Here is an 18,264-nt window from a genome sequence, read left to right on the forward strand (position 1 = left end):
TGCTAAACCGTTGGATTTAAGCCCCAGTAGTATTTCAACAACGTTTTACTTCATTAAATAATATGCAAGGCACAATGATTGGTTTAAATTTCTGTATAGATGAATAGTATTCCAAAATACTTTACATTTAATTTACTTAATTTTCTGTTTTTAACTTTTCTATATTTTTCTTGAATCTCTTTTCCTTATAGTATTTTCAGTAAATAATAATTTATTTTATGAAAATTCAAAATACAGCATACAGATAATGTATCTTATTAAATTGCTTACTGAATAACTAAAGTCAAGATATTTTTTAAATCACATGTAGACTCTGAAATTTTATATTTAAAAATTTTCTGTTAAATTCCTAAATTAAAAAATGGAATTAAATTTATGTTTATGAATAATATGGAATACAATGAGTTTTGCTTATTTATACCACTTAAGTACAACTTAAAATCCTGAACACCATATGTAAAACATGCCTACTAAGATCCAGAAAGGCAGAGATAGGAAGGCAGATCAGCCAGGGAACTCAGACCCTGAGGAAAGACATCATAGTGAAAGCTGTGGGATTTCTTTTTGGCCTCATATATCCTGGTTGGCAAAATCTTTGAATTTTCTTACATGATAAATTAATCAACCTATCTTCTTTAGGTGTCTCTTTAGTTGCTGTAGCAAACTCTGCTTTGAGCTATACATTGCTTTACTTTTTATTTGGCTTCTTTGTTTTACTCATAGTGTGATCAAGTTTTAATATCTGTTCCCCTCTGTACCTATGCAAACCAGGCGTGGGCCAGCTTGAGTGAAGAAACATTATTCTGTAAGGAATGTTCCTACTCTCATACCTCAACATGGTCCTGTGGAACACAAATGTGTTTTGTTGTTTATTTGTTTCTTTTTATATATGCTTATTATTTCAACCTATAGAATATATTTATAGAAAAAAATAAACATAATTAGGTTAAATTATTAGTTCATAGAAAACAATTAAAAATAACAGAAACAAATTAAATTTTATATGTGAAATAAGTCTTAAAATTTATATATCTTAAGATGCGATGTTGATAATTACAGTGCAATTAATATTATTCTTAATTAATACATAATCTTGACTCTTAAACTTATATTAAAAACAACCTTAATTCACATGCAGGGTCTCACAGGATTGCAATCACAGTGTTGACCAGGCTCTGTTCTCATACAGAGATCAGAGTCTTTTTAATTCAAGTCATTGGCAGAATCCAGTTATATTTATTTGTAGTACTGATTTCTCCATTTTCATGTTGTGTGTCACCAACTGGTTGCTCTGAGCTCCTGGCAGCCACTTTCTAAAGGACTTAAGCATGTGGCCCTCTCCCAACAAGACAGCTTACTTCTTCAAAACCAGCAGGAGATCTGTCCGAGTTTTAATATCCTACTATTTGTGAGAGTTCCCACTTGACCAAGTCTGACTACCCAAAAGAATCTCCCTTAAATTGGTTAACTGAAAATTAACTAACTTGGGAGATTACAGCAGCAGAATCCCTTCACCTTTGTCATTTAATGGAACTTCATCACATGAGTGAAATACATCTTAGTACCAAGTTCAGCCCACAATCATAAAAGAGCATAGAGTGTTTGTCAGGTGTCAGGAATCTAGGAGACATTTCTGAATTATTCCTACCACAGCCCAGAAGTTTATATTATAGGTTAGGATTCTCAACTTGGCTAAGGTTCAGGTTTTTCTGGGAAGCTTATTAATATGCCATATTCATAAGCTCTGTAGAAATCTGAATCAGATTCAGAGTCAGAATGTACCTATTGAATCAGATATGTGTCTTTGATGAGCCATACAGTCAACCCCTATGCAGCCAGCTGTATGCTCCTGGAACTTCTCTTGATAACCATTGCTCTACTAATTATAACATCTCACTTGACTATTACTTTATTAAAGTATAAAAGTATTTTCAAAACTACAGTTCATGAGATGACAAACAATTTAAATGGGATCATTAAAAATTAAGTGGCAGAGGCAGAAATATCATTCCAACCTTTAGAATTAGTGATCTGTTGCTCAAGCCTTGATTTATAGAGGTCAACCTTCTACCCCCTCCTCTCTCTCATTATGCAACTGAGTTAATATCTATGTCTTATTAAAAATAGTAATCACAGGGCCGGCTGAGTGGCTCAGTTGGTTAAGAGCTCGCTCTAAGGTTTGAGCTCTGAGCAACAGTGGTTCGAGTCTGGCCCGAGCTGAGCAGCCGCTGAGCTGCCAACAGGTGGCAGGATGGCTCAGCTAAAAAAAAAATAGTAATCACTTCTTGGCATCAAATCAATAGGCAATTCCTCACAAAATAGGCTTTTAAATATTACCAATATTTGTAATTTGGAGTCATTCTTAAGGCTGCAGTATTGGCTGTTTAGATGTCAATGCCAACTACTGCCAGATACAATTTTGGGCAGATTATCAAATATCCTTTGGTACTTTTTTTAAAGCCAATCTCCATAAAATGTGTTCTGCAAAACTTAATTTTGTGACATTAGCCATTTGGGGAATAATTATCTTATTTCATCTTCTTGATGATTCACAAGGTTTTGAGTTACTCCTAGAAATTAAGAAGGAAATGTGGTAAAATTGTATGTGATATAAATGTAAATTGAATACATGTCTAACTATGGATAAAGTGAATAAGTTTTAGTGTATACATTGTATTGCTTCTCTTTTGAATATTTATAAGGCTTTTTATTTTTGCTTTCTATATCTAGACTATTCTCCAGAATGTTGAGATTGCCAGAGAAGTGAATTCTGATAAAAAGAGAATATTGCTCTACCTAAACTCAAGTAAGACCATTACTTTTCAATATGTCACTGTGAGTAAATTATTTTAAAAATTCTTTCTCTATATCTCTATAAAAAAGTTATTTTCTTCATTATTAAGCCTCTTTGTATGTTCTAGAGCAATAGCAAACTTTAAAAAAAAATCTCCTAGTGTGGGGAAGGTAGCAACATTCCAAACGCATGCCAATGTTTAGCAATTAGACTGTATTTGGACATGTTTTTCCACCACATTCATTTAAACTATATTGAATTTATGTTGTTACTTTAATAAGCATTATTCAGAGGAATGAACAATATTAATCAGTTTTTCAAAAGCTTACTTTATGATAAATGGTTTATGACTCCTTATCAAGATGAGAACTAGTGTCACACATTTCAGTGAGCCCTGGAGTCCTAGAGAAAGGGTAGATAAGTAATAATCCAAGAGTGACTTGGAAAGTTCTTCATAAAATGCTTCACAACACTAGAGCTTAGGGGACTATCACATTCCTTTTGTTTTTTCACAACAAAAAAATGAAAAATGTATGCAATTGTAAAATAAATCAAATATACCCTCAGAAAGGGAGTGTGAGCTAGCATAGTCAGAGTAGGTAGAAGATAAATATTGTCTGTGACCGTGGTGCTAGGATAAGTGTTTCTTTCAGAAAGACTCAAAGTCTATTTGCTAGAAAGATTAGAACCTAGTAGCCAAAATTTTGGATACAAATCACTAAATCTACTTTTCTAATAAATTGTCACAGTATTTTTGAGTTTTTATTTCTTGGCACTACAAGACTTCTACTGTGGTTTCAGTGAATATCATAAAACTCATTGTCATCTATTATGTTTAAATGAATGCTGATACTTAAAGTGTATTGTGCATATATTATTGTATTAAATAATATTTAAATGTAATATTAAATTGACAAGACTACATCAGTATGTATACCTGTGAGTTATGAAACTCATAGAGTTCTAAAACTGGATGCATCCTTGCAGATGACTTATTAGTGGGTTCTCAAAGATTGTGGTGAAGTTCAGAGCCATTTAGGATTACAAACAATTAGGTCTAAGGTTGTTCTTCTTGTTAAATATTCTTTTAGGTATGGAAGCCGTATTGTGCTATATTTGTCATAGTAGAATCCAGATAGGGGTGGGTTGCTAATAGATTGTTTGTTCTTTCCTCACCTACTCCTGATTCCGAACCACCTGAAAGCAGGTAGCTTTTTCCTCATCTTTAAATTAAATATTGCATTCTCATCATTTTAATAAAGTCACAAAATTCTAATGAATATTTTCCTAGGGCAAAAGAAGAACACATTCTAGTGCACCAAAAATGCTGGATTATATCCAAGAACTTTAAATGATTTCTCATAGCTAAGACTTTTCTTACAGTTATATCTTCTCTTCAAATAAAATACCATAGAGAGGTTCAATAGATAAAAGAGAGGGGGAAAGAACATTTTTTTTATTGAAATGGGTGAGTGCTCTAGAACTACTTGTCCTCTCTACCACAAGCCTTTCCTTATATTTGAATCCATTCCTCATTCCCAAAAATCTTTCAGACCTGATGAATATTTATATTTCCTGGAACCCTGTGCTCCTTGGCTTCCTAGCTTTCAATTATGAAACCCATATGAAAGAGACAGAGAGCAAACCATAGAAGTGGGAACTACCCAAATTATGCTGTGCTAGCCATAAATGGCAAAGTTATTGCTCTGCAAGAGAGAGTAATTTATTACCTATTTAGAATTTCCCAGTGTCACGTGTTGCTCTATCTGCTTGCACTTCATCATTGTGCAAAGTACCATACACTGTAAACCCTGACAGAATCTCAAGAGAGGTTACATATTATAAATGAAAAAAAGGGAGAAAGGCAGTTGTAAGGAGAATAATGACAATTCATTTGAGGGTGGCTGTTCCCTTCCTCAAAGCACTTTTTCTGCTATCACAAAGAGTAAAGATGTTATTAATTTTGTATACCACATATCAGTGAAATAATATGGTTCTCTACTTTTTCTGTCTGACTTATTTTGCTTAGTATTATAATCTCAAGATATAAAACTGAAAACAATAAAAGAACAAGAAAAACAAATTAAGAAACAAAACTCATAGACACAGACAATAGTTTTGTGGTTACCAGAGGGTTAGGGGGAAGGGGGGTGGTAGATGAAGGTAAAGGGGATCAAATATATGGTGATAGAAAGAGAACTGACTCTGGGTGGTGAACACACAATGTGATATATAGGTGATGTATTACAGAATTGTACCCCTGAAATCTATGTAACTTTGCTAACAATTGCCACCCCAATAAACTTTAATTTAAAAAAAAGAGTAAGTATATTATTTTTAAAATCTCCAGATTCATTTCAAACATTTTTCTATGTTCTTAGGTATATATCTATGCCTCCCATGTTTTTTTTTAAAGACTTTATTGGGGAACTGGAGGGAGGAAACAGCGTTGGGAAATCGTGAAAGAGAAACAGACAATTTGCTCTTCTTTTGTTCTTCAGCCTAGTTGTGAAAGATGTCGCTTCACTGGCCCATGTTGGTATTGCGATCATTGCTCTCTTTCCAGCTGAGGCAGCTTGATCACCGGCCATTGGACAGCTGCTCATGGCGGCTCATGGCAGCTCTCACTGGCTGCCAGCGAGGGCCGCTCACACTGGCTCCCACTCACAGTAGCTTATGGCGGCCCACTGCAGCCCCACTGCAGGCTACTCCACTGCTGGTGACTCACAGCAGCTCAGCTCCAGGTCAAGCTGTTATTCACCATCTTAGCTGTAGAGGGCTTAGCATCACTGCTGATGAGGGGCCCGAACTGGCAGCCCTGTTGCTCAGAGCTTGCACTCCCAAGCCAACTTTTAACAAATGAGCCACTTGGCCAGCCCCCATTTTTTTTTAAAGTGCTTATTACTTATTACATACTTATTGAGAAGCAACACATCTGAATTGATATCGTTTTGAGACTGGATGAATAAAGAGGAGAAATAGTAAACACAGTCCTATATAGAATGCTCACATTACCTATTTTCTGATACTTTGCACATAAGAAATATTTTAAAACTGAATGTATCCGCATGCATTATTAGTGGGTTTCTTATAGTCTCTCATCTGACCTGTAGAACTTTACTTGTGCCTCCCATGTTTTATTGATGCTCATATGTGTCCACATTTAAAGGTAGACTGGCCTCACATTTGAATGGAAAATAGTCCCCTTAGCAAGACCAAACTGGATGTCCAGTGTGTGAGCAGATGTCTCAGCTCAACAGCCTGCTCCGACTTTGTGCTTGCCTCACTCCTTACTTGGCTAGGGGAGAGCTCTGCCTTTTAGGACATTTTCTTATTGTCAGAACAAGATTACTATAATATAAATAGTTAATATTTGAATGATTACATTTTAAACTGTTGCTGCTATTCTGTACTTTGAAGATGTTTGAAGCATCTGACCTTGCACTTTGGTTGATGTTTCTGCTGTCTGTTCCCTCTTTGTGTTACACAATGTCTCTGCTCACAAGATGCAAATGGTGGCCTATTTGCCACCAGAATTGTTCCTCAAATCCCCAGTCCTTTCAGGCATGTTTGAGATGTTAGAATCACCAGCTGCACTGGTAAAATACTGCTACTTCAGTTTTGTCTATCATGTTCTCTATCATGATTATGTTGTCTTTCATGGATAAAATGACACAATTATAAAGTGCAAAGAAGCTTAGCTTTGAGCCCAAGGCTGAGTTCATATTTTTGGCAACTTTCTTAATGTCTTCTGACTGTGATCCACTTACCATCCATCTTGCTTATGGGGATGTGACTGAATAAGCTGTTGGAATTGCAGCTCCTGGCCAAGGTGTTATAGTAATACTGTTCTCTGGTATAGAAACAAGTTTCCTTACCTGTGTTTTGGTTTTTACTTATTTTTTGTTTCCATGAGTTTGAGGGGAGAAACTATTATTTATCTTTTTAGCCCCAGGATCTACCATCATGCCAAGATGTATAGGATACTAAATAAATACTTTAGAAAAAATAATGGGTTGATAAAAATGTTTCTGGAGCTGCATTCTGTGCATTTCAAAGACATTCTCCTATAGTTGAGTATAGTCTTGCTACATTGAAAGAAAGGAAGAAAAAAACGAAGTAGTGGGGGGCAGAGATAGAGCTTGAGATAGAGAGATAGATGTAGATGAGAGAGAGAGAGAGAGAGAGAGAGAGAGAGAGAGAGAGAGAGAGAGAGAAAGGAAGGATGGAAGGAAGGAAGGAAGGAAGGAAGGAAAGAAAAAGAAAGGAGGAAGAAATCCCTTTGATACTCCTTTTTCCATCTTCATTAAGTATGACTGGGTTTTTGATACCTCTTAGTATTTCTTTCCTTCATGGACAGAATAATCTAGGCTGTTTTATTTTAGTCTTAGAAATTCCGTATCTCCCTATTCTGGAAAATTCAGTTAAGAGAAGTTTGGGTAATTCTGGCCAAATGAAAACTATTTTCAGGATTTCATGGCTCAAAGTATATTCATGTATCTTTTTTTTCAGACTGTGAAGACTCACAAGAAAATCTTTACGTCAGTATCAGAAACCTTTGATGATAAAGGAAGCAACAAAAATTTTATAAATATTATTAGTTTAAATGCAGTGCACTGTATCACAGCTGCAGAAGAGAATTAGAGAAACCCTGGGGAATGGCAATTGAAATGATGAGAGATATAGTGCTCTTATATGAGTATGGACATAGTTCATATACTTTCTACACCCACTCAGTCCTGCCCACTTTCTGAACTTCAGCTGCTTTTTGCTATCAGGCTGAAATTTTCCTGGTGATGGCTCACACTATTTCCATGCTTATAGAGCCTCAGCTGCAGTCAGTGCCTTATTTCCTAAGATCCTTGGCAGCCCCCACTGCATATAGGGGCCCATCTTCAACACAACATCCATTATTCTCACAGAGGAGGAGCTACAGCAGCTAGACGACCTGGTCCTACCCAACCAGAACCATAAAGGCTCTTGTTTCCCAGAGTCTGCTCAGAATTACAAGGGATTACAAGCTCATTATACAAACATAGACCAATGTAACAGGAGCAGCACTGACTTCATGGATGGGAGAAATGTACAGTTATACAGGGCCTTGTACCCAGAGGGGTCCCACACTTGGTTTCATTTGCATTAATACCCACCCTTTGTGCTCTAAATCTCTGTAGGTTTTAACAAAGGCATGTTACCATGTATCATTATAGTACACCATTATATATTATATATAGATACCATTATAGTATCACTCAGGGGAGTTTCATCATTTAAAAATATTTAGTGTACTTCACCTATTCAGCGCTCCTCTTCTAAACTTCTGGGAACTACTGATGTTTTTGTCATCTCTTCCACTGTGCCTTTTTCCAAATATCATATAATACAAATCATATAGTATTTAGCCTTTTCAGCCTACCTCTTTTCAGTTAACAATATGCATTTAAAATTACTCATCATATCTTTTTATGGTTTGACTGCAGTTTGTTTACTCATTTATCTACTGAAGTTAAGTATGAAGACAGCCACTATAAACATTCATGTGCATGCTTTAATAATTTTTCAGATCAGTTGGTTGAATACCCAGTAGTGCAACTGCTGTATAATATAAAACTGTGAGGCTATGAACAGTTTTATAAAAAACTGTGAATCTGTCTTCCAAAGTGGTTGCACAATTTTGCATTTCTATCAGCAATGAAGGAGCATTCCTGTTGCTCCATATCCTTGCCAGCAGTTGATATTGTCAATTTTTAAATTTTATGCTTTTTAACAATATAATACTTTTGTAGTATTGCTTTAGAATTAAGAACCAATACATTGAAAAGATACTTTAAAAAAATACTCTTGGGAGGCAGCCTAGTGGCTCAGTTGGTTAAGAGCTTGCTCAAGAGTGTGAGCTCTGAGCTGCAGGTCACCAGTTCAATTCCCACATGGACCAGTGAGCTGCGCCCAAGCTGAGCTGCTGCTGAGATGCCAACAGGTGGCAGGATGGCTCAGCTGGTGAGAGCATGTGCTCCTAACAACAAGGTTGCCTGTTCGGAATGGGGGGCTACGCCTGCCCACAACTAAAGACTGAACTTGGCATTTTGCCTGAGCTGCCACCTGGCTGGCTCAGGGGATAGAGTGAACACGCTAAAAACAACAAGGCTGCTGGTTCAACTCCCGCATAGGATGGTGGCTACACCCACCTGCAACTAACTGAACACAGCCCTTGAGCTGAGTGGCACCACTAGACTTGGAGCTGAGCTTGCTTCGCCCTCCACAACTAAGATTGAAGAACAACAACTTGGCTGTTCCCCTTCCCCAATTCCCCAATAAAAAACTTAAAAAAACAAATACTCTTTGGCTAGCCAGGTGGCTCAGTTGGTTAGAGCACGAACTCTGAGCAACACAGAACATTGTCATAATGGAGGATGATTTACGGCACAGTTTAATACACACCTTCTCTCAACCATAGCTCACACCTGACTTGACTGCATTGAACAAGTTTGAACTTGTCACACACTGTTATTAAGGTTCAACATGTTGCTTCCCATATCAAAGATCTCTGCCTTTCTGTTGGATGGCATTCCTCCATCCACTCCACAGCAGCATTCACTGTATTTTTTTTTATCACAACAGAAAGGCTCTGTGTCACACATCGCTTGTGGTATATGGTAATTTCTGTCACATGAAAATATTAGGGTGTGTCCTCAACCATTTTATGTACTGAACCTGGCACCGTGTGGCTTCTGGCTTTTCTCCAAAGTCAAAATTACCATGAAAGGTAAATGTTTTGAATCTATTCAGGACATCAAGGCAGCTACGAGAGGACAACTAAAGACACTCACAAAAGAGGAATTTCAGAACTGCTTCAGAAAGTGTCAAGGATGATGGGATAAGTGTGTTTGAAGTGAGGGGGAGTATTTTGAGGAGAATTAATGGTAATGTGTCTTTTACTGTAATCAATTTTTTAATTGAAATATTCACCATATTTTATAGTCATACCTCATAATTAGAGTAATTTTCCCCGAAATAATGAAGTTTGTTAAAACTGTACCAGGCAAATATAACATCATGAGTGATATTTGGTAGCAGACAAAGACATTAAAAAATTAAAAACAACCAAAAAAACAATACAAAAGATCAATGAAACCAAGAGCTGGTTTTTTTAAAAGATAAAATCGACAAACCCTTAGCCAGACTCACCAAGAAAAAGAGAGAGATGACCCAAATTAATATAATCAGAAATGAAAGAGGGGAAGTGACAACAGATCCCACAGAAATACAGGAAATTGTAAGAAAATACTATGAGCAGCTATATGCCAACAAAAAATTAAAAACAGAAAATTAAGGTAGTTATAATTTTTGCATGTTATATGAGAAAGGCATAGCACTCATGAGAGAAACCAAGAGAGGTTTCTTATCTCTTCTTTTTCTCCTCTCCCTCCAACCCCTCTTCACCCCGCTTCTCCTCCCCTCCTTCCTCCTTCCTCCTTCTCGTCCTCCTCCTCCTTCTCCTCCTCCTCCGCTGCCCTGTCTCCCTCTCTGCACACACACACACACAAACCTTAAGAAAATTTTAAGTGGTTGCCTAACACATAAGTTGTGAAATTAACAAATTGGAAAATGCAATTATAAACAATATAGTTGAATGCATAAATGAACAAAGACAATATAAAGGCTCATCATCAAATCATATGATGTACTTAGTCAATATTTAGTCTACATCATCCTCCACTTCTCTGCAAAATTCAATCATACAATTGGCTCCCCTTACTTTTAAAATTCCAATTGTTCATAAAGTCTATAACCATCCAGTGTTCTCATTTTTTGACTCACATTATAACTATTTTTGTTTTTCCTGTTGGGTCCATTTTTGCCTCATTCTGAAATTACATTTTTCCTCAATGCTGCTAACTCTGTATAGTAGTAATTATCCAAAGGATTTTTTTCTCTATTAAACACCTTCTTATCATACAAGAACCCAAGCACAAATTACACTATCATCCACAAAGTTTTCAGGTACCCCAAACCTAACTAGTTCTTTTTTTCTATACGTCTATATAAAAGCATTTTAGATTATTTTGTGTGTATTCTCTACCAGGTTGTGAACTCTTGAAAATAAAAAGGCTGAAATGTACTCTATTATTAATATTATTTATTCAATCCCAGTCATTTCATCCAGTTTATCTGAACCATGAGTCTGTAGTTTAACACTGTTGGTGGTGACTGCCCTGGACTTGATTTCTAATCAACTTACTTTGGCTCAGATCCTATGACCCTACACTTTATTCAGTCTCCAAATTCATTTATCTGTACCTTGAACCCCTCAGATGCTCTGTCTGACTTTTGACCTTAGTCTTTGTGTTTGATTTTCGTAATGGACTTTAACATAAACGTGACCCCTGGTTCTTTTAATTATATAATTCAGCATACTTGCCTTTCCACAAACTGAAACTTCAAAAACAACCATTTGACTAGGATTTTCATTATTTCATCTTCATAAATAGGTAGAGATAGAGGCCTCAGGAGAGTTCATATTTTCACATTGTACATTGTCATTATTTTTTAACTGAATTGAGTTGAACTGGTATTTATAGCATTTGTTGCTTGAACAAGTTAATACTGTAAGTACTGTATTTAGGAAGAAAATAACACTAGTACATTGGATAATATTTAACAGGTTTTTAATTTCCTTCTAAAACTAATGTGGTAGTTAGTGTGTTTATAAGAATGATTAAATATAAGGAAATGATACAATAATTTAACTGTAATATTTTTGCTAATGGATAATGCTCTATAAAAAGTAAGATGCTTTTAAAATGTGTTACCTTTTAGTCTCCTGTAATTTCAATGGATTCTTCTACATACTACTTTTTAAATAACACGAGGAAAATCAACAGTTTGAGAAGGGACAAATTGGTCAGCTGAAGAAACACAGTTCCACTGAAATGAATGTCATGACACAATACAAGAATTATTATGCTATTTAAAAACCCAAGCGGATTTTCAAAATTATTCTCTACTTGTGTCACAGTATAATGTCTGAACTTGAGCAAGTGGTAACATCTGAAAGAGAATATAAGATTATTTTCTAAAGTTAGATCAAAGTTAACAAACACTTTATTTTAGAAAAGAACCATTTACAAAGTGATAATCCTACTCTAAATGCTTATGTATTGAAGACACAGAGATAAATGAATATACAATAACACCTGTTGTGTTATATATATGTAATTTCTGTGCAACACACAACTTTTAATGTATGGATGGCAGGTTCTGTTATTGCCAATTACAGTTTTCCAAAGTTATATGTTGCGATAATGGCAGAATAACAATGGCCTCTTTAGGATTTTGTCAACTAATCCAGTATTCTCTCAACTACATGACACAACTCATTTTAATAGTTTAGGGTTTTAAGAATCAATAGAATGAGTCTTCAGTTAAGTAACATAATTAATAAAGATGAAATGGAAGAGAGAAATATGTAAAAGATGGGTAGACATTACTAAGTCAAAATTATTCTATGATTATGTGATGACCCAATATATTAGTTATAGAATTATCCTCAACCATAACAGGAAGCATTTTTCAAAAAACATAGTGTGTGTGTGTGTGTGTGTGTGTGTGTGTGCGCTTGCGAGCATGCATGTGTGTACAAGACACATCTTATGAACCATCTCAGGTTCTCCTGGTTTCTCCTATTTGTTTTGGTCACTTATTCTAGCTTCAACCACTAGGGCAGTGCTCAAGTCTCCTTGGACTTTGAAATACTTTATGCAGGTATAAGTCATCAACTCCTCATGTTATTTCTGCATCTCATACCATTCATCATTTTTCCTTTTCCTGGAAATTTCTCATTAAGGAGAGACACCAAAGATCTAAGAAGTGCTATGGAATCAGTGATCCACATGGCAGAATTTGACTGTTGGAAAACTAGAGCCAGTGTGATGCATTTTCCTCCCTTCTTTCCTCAGAGTCACTGAGAAACTGAGAAACTGAACATTCACAGGTGCTTCATATCAGATGGTGACCAACCCCTAACTCTATCATTGCATGTCTCGCCCCATTTGGTTGTAACCTCTTATCTGAATATCAGCAAAATCTTCTCTCTTTTTAAATACCATAAGTATTCCTTTCGCATTCTTGCCCTAATAATTTTTTTTCTCTTTCTAAAACATTTTTTATAAAAAGTTTATTGGGGAGACAATGGTTAGCAAAATTACATAGGTTTCAAGTGTAAAATTCTATAATATGTCATCTATGTGTCACACTGTGTGCTCACAACACAGAGTCAGTTCTTCCATCACCATATATTTGACCCCCTTTACCCTATTTTACCATCTCCTCTCCCTGCTTCACCTCTGGTAACCACTAAACAGTTGTGTCCATGAGTTTTTGTTTCTTTGTTTGTCTTGTTTTTTTATTACTTTCAGTCTTATATCCCACATATTAATGAAGTCATATGGTTCTCAACTTTGCCCTAATTTAAAACTTGAAATTCCCTGGGGCAATGCTTCCTCTCCAGCCTTCTCAAATGTGGCTACCTCTTCTAGATCTCAAGAACCGCTAGATGTGGAGGTCCACATGTGTTCAATTCACCTTGCTCCTCTTTGCTTAATGTTTATCCAGATCTTTTCCTCATGAACTGCTGCTCTTTTGCAATGCATTCCATCATATTTTATTTGTTATATACATGCTTGATAACATCACCTGCTGAAATTTGGTCAGTCTTGCTCATATACTAAAGATATATCATCTGACAAATGGTGTTTCTCTACACTATTTATGCAGTTATTATGCTTCAATATTCACGTAGAAGATTCAACACTCTGGCCTTTCAGTTCTACACCTCTTCCCTCTCAGCTCTGTGTCCATTCTTCTACAACCATTCATTCCTATTAAGTTATTATTGCATTATGGCCTTTTACTGTACTATCTGTAAAATCTTAGATTTTGACTGTATATTCTCTCTTTTCTATTCACTACTCTAGTTATTCTACTCCAGAGTTTGTTAAGGACTTCTAATCTATTAGTGTCTATACCCTTTATGCCTCAATGCCCTCCTTATAAAACATGGATTCCATAATACATTAGTAAAATCACTATTATGGTTATCACATACATCTTTAACATTTTTTCTTTTTTTTGCTCTTTTCTCTTTTCCTAATACTTACCTGAAAAAATCTTAACCAGGGTTAAACCATGTTTCTATATGCTTACCCAAATAGCAGAATATGATTAAAGAAGAACATACAATTATTCTAATGAGTCCATTTAAAAATTTTGACCCCAAACTTCAATCAGATCATAATTATTACTTGTCAATAATCGTTTGTCTGGCATGGCTATTTATATCTTCATTCTCTCTCAAAATTCCAGCAAACCTCTTCCGCCCCTTATCATTATATCTAATTAGCTTGTTTTTACTTTACTACAATAGAAGCAAATAAGAAGGGAGTTATCTTATCTATTCACCTGGAAATCTACCAAACTATCTGCATCTCTACCCACATCCCTCCTGTTCCTATGAATGAAACATATGTGCTCTCATCTTAGCCCAAAACTTCACTTTTATATTAGTCTCCATCTTTCTTAATTAGCCTAAGGACTTTACTCCTAAAATTATTTATTCAAGTACCTCCAATTTGTCCCTCTCTATTCTATTTTTTTATTTCCATCAGAATACAAACATGGTTATATCATAAAATGAAATAAAATATTTCCTTTAATTCCACTTATCCCTCTAGCATTAGCCTGCAATTTCTGCTTACTTCTATACCAAAATACTAAAAGTGGCTGTAAATATTCAGTATTTCCAAATCTTTACATTTTATTTACTCCTGAAACTGTTACAAACAAGTTTACACCCATTATTCCACTGGAACCTTTCTTACCAAGGTGAGCAGTAGCTATCTAATATTATGTCGCTACCTTTTTATTCCCAAATTAATACATCTTCCAACCCATATTTGTTCATTCAGTATCACTCATATTGCATTTTTTTATACAATAGTTTTGCTACTTTTAAAAATTGAAATATATTTGATATGCAACATTGTATATAAGTGTAAAGTGTACAACATGTTGATATGATACATTTATATATTGCACTATGATTGCCACTATAGTGATAGCACCCCTATCACATAACATAATTATTTCGTTTTTGTGGTTGGAATAATTAAGACCAGGTCTCTTACCACATTTGATGATCATAACAATATTGTCGTCTATATTCACTATACTGCACATTAGATCTCTAGGACTATTTTACTACTTGTTCCAAGCTTGTATCCTTAAACAACAACTTCCCTAGTCCCCTACCCTCCAAATCCTGGTAACCACAATTTTACTGTATACTTTTACAAGGTTGGCATTTTGAGAATTCACCTGAGTGATATTATATCATAGTGTTTGTCTTCCCCAGCCTGACTTAATGGTGTGTAAACAATATACATTGGAGCTTTAAGTTTAAAATGTGGTTGCTACTTTTTTGAGAAAAAATGTTTTAAATGTTCTCAGTTCACATTTAAATATCCTTTTATGGAATTTAGATATTTTTTATGGCATATATTTATTCCCATGAAACTTCCCAATCTTTTTTTAAATAATATTTTAAAATCATTTCAACTGTTCATTATTAGCAAAACAAAGAACAATTTAAATTTTTTTTCTTATTCTAATTGTACTTTGTAACATTGATTTCTCTGATGATGTTAATGTCTTTCATAAAGTAGTGAGGTTCTATAATATGTTTAGAAAATATTGCAGGTTATGCTAATAGTCATAGCTCTAAAATTAAGCTGAGCAGGTCAAAAGTTTTGGCATCATTCACTAGCTGTGAGATCTTGGACACATAAATCATAGTGCTATGGAAAGAATAAATTGATAATACATATAAAATGCTTAATGTAATTTCCTTCAAACAATAAGCAAATAATATTAGCAAATGAATTTAAGATACTACATCTTTATTTCACTTTAAAAGTCACAAATAATTTTGGAAAATATTATGTTTAAATTTTTATTCAATGTTTGCAGTAGTTTTGTTAAGAAGATGATATCTTGGGCTCATTGTGTAACTGATAAGGTAATAAATGTCAAATTTTACAAAACCATGCAAGTATAATACAAACTCAGGATACAATTATTTCAAAGAATTCATGAGCATGAACTAATTACCACACTTATTTTGCTGTGAAATTAGCTCTGTGGTCAGAAACAATGCTATATGATGTCTGAAAGAGTATTTTATAAGTTCCTGGATGGCAATTTTGACAAAAGCACTATAACAAGGAAAGGCAAATCAATATCAGTCATCATTGTCTATTCCACTAAGAACAAAATGCTACCCCCTCCATGATGAAAGTGGTCCAATGTAATCAACTTGCCACTGGGCAGCTGGCTGACCCCAGGAAATTCGGCCATAGTAGCAGTGATTGTATGCAGTTTAGCCTGGATGAGTGGACATCTATGTTGTTTAGCCCATGTATAACTTCCATCACTGCCCCATGGCCAATCTTTTTCACCAGCCCATGAGATATGACAGGAAGTGCTAGCAAAAGAGACTGACTGACATCAGAAAATGGGTCATCCTATCCTCAATATTAAAATATTTCTCAGCCTAGATCACTTGTTGGTAATAATTCACACAGGACACAAATGTCTTCATATTCTATGCTGATTTGCAGTGGATTATGCACTTACCTCTTTCCCAGACCTCTCGTCACCAATATTCCAATCATATTCCTTCAAATTCTTAACCATTTAGTCAAATCATTGCTTCAACTTATAAGTCAATCAGCTCATAAAACAATCTCTGACCATCTCTCCTTCTAGGAAAAATGAACAAGTAGGTATACTGACCAAAGTTGTATCCACTGGGAGTAATTTCCTTCATGGTCGTCTTCAGGACTATTCTGGAGTGAGGCTGTAGTGGATGGTTTCTGTATATCTTGCAAATATATCTGTAAACCAGTCTGAGTTGTTTTGTCCTTGGTCAACTAGTCAGAGGGATCTCCCTATGAGGCCATAGGTATGGGCATGGGGAGGGAGAGGAGGCATTGTAGCAAGAGTGGGGACCATGGGCCTTTGGGCCACTTCTTCATGCAATTTGTGCCTTCATGATATACTCAGGTCCAACTTGTATATATCACTTCCATTTGACAATGGGTGTTGACATACATACCCAATGTTATGTTTTTTTGGACTAAAGAGTACCCATTTCATAATGGGTACAGACTAACTTGGTGGCCCATGATTAAATGTTAGTCTCTTCAAAGCCCCTATAACAGACAAAAATCTGTCTCTTAGAAGGAGAGTAGATGTCCACTTTGGATGGTAGAGCTTTGTTCCAAAATCCTCAGAACCTGAGCTATAATTCACCTAGAGGGGCATGCCAAAAGTTAAAACAGCATCCCTGACCACCACTGAAGTTCCAAGATCCATCATATATGCGGCACCACATAACCCAAATGGCAGAGCAGCTTGCACAGCAGTCTGGATCTGTTGCTGATCATTCTCTTGTTCTGAGTTCCACTCAAAACCAGTGGCTTTTACCCAAATGAAGTATATGTTTCTTCCTAAATTCAAAGTTGGCCCTGTAGGAGTAGTAAAAGAGATCAGAAGCAACAACTTGCCCTTTATCTTATAAGGGATATTTACCTCCAGACCACTGACCTTAGAAACATTGGAAGCAACATAATTAAGCCAGCAGAGAGCCTATGAATTTAAGGATGAAATTCATAGAATGGAAATACTTGTGTAATGTGATCTTATGGCTTTATTATATTTTTTAAATACCCTTAGATATCAGAGTAGTAGTTCTCAAAATGAAGCACTCATCAGAATCAGAGAGGGCTAGTTAAAACTGAGGTTTCTGGGACCCAAATCCAGACTCTCTGATTCAGTATGTCTGGGGTGGTGCCTGAGAGTTTGCATTTCCAACTTCCCAGGTAATGCTGATGCACGGACTACACTTTGAGAGCCACTAGAAACTGAAATGGATGATTTATATCAGAAATCAAGTTATATGTTGACCCTACTGTGATTTGTCACTGATAGCTGTGTTTTATTTCTGAATTTGTTCTGTGGGTGAGGGATTACAGTTCTGCGTAGAAGATAAGCTAATGACATTCAGACTCCAGGGTACCAGATACACTGTGAGACCATGTTACGACTCCTGTGTTAATCTGCTTGCATCTAGGTACAGTGTGACATTTACACAGCAGATTTAAACACCTGACATATTTCAGAAAAGATAAAAATTTAAGTATGAGTATTGAATATTCCATGCATGACATGTAGTATCTTTACAAAAAAGTATTTTAAAAGACAGAGATTTTAAATCGATGTCAATAGCTGATCTAAGAATTAAGGTTCTTTGAAACCTAATTCTAACCTAAGTTAAATTATAATCTAATTCTCCTCTAGAGCACATTTGAGTGAATGTTATTTTGAGAACAATGGGAAAACATTTGATTGTGTTA

General features: G+C 35.5%; 1 protein-coding gene across 4 annotated transcripts in view; it reads left to right on the forward strand.

The window, feature by feature from the left end:
- Window positions 1–18,264, forward strand: part of LOC109376047 (gamma-1-syntrophin-like) — a 464,896-nt gene that overhangs the window by 182,143 nt on the left and 264,489 nt on the right. For 2 of the 4 annotated variants that reach the window (XR_002122686.1, XR_002122687.1), the window contains one exon: window positions 2,731–2,806. The gene's annotated coding sequence lies outside the window, so the exon portion shown is untranslated. Of the gene's footprint in view, window positions 1–777; window positions 806–2,730; window positions 2,836–18,264 lie in introns of those variants that run through there. The other 2 variants (XM_019631708.1, XR_002122688.1) reach the window with 2 other exon arrangements.

This window comes from Hipposideros armiger, unplaced genomic scaffold (assembly GCF_001890085.2).
Source record: "Hipposideros armiger isolate ML-2016 unplaced genomic scaffold, ASM189008v1 scaffold_1042, whole genome shotgun sequence".
In the NCBI taxonomy this organism is placed as follows: Eukaryota; Metazoa; Chordata; class Mammalia; order Chiroptera; family Hipposideridae; genus Hipposideros; species Hipposideros armiger.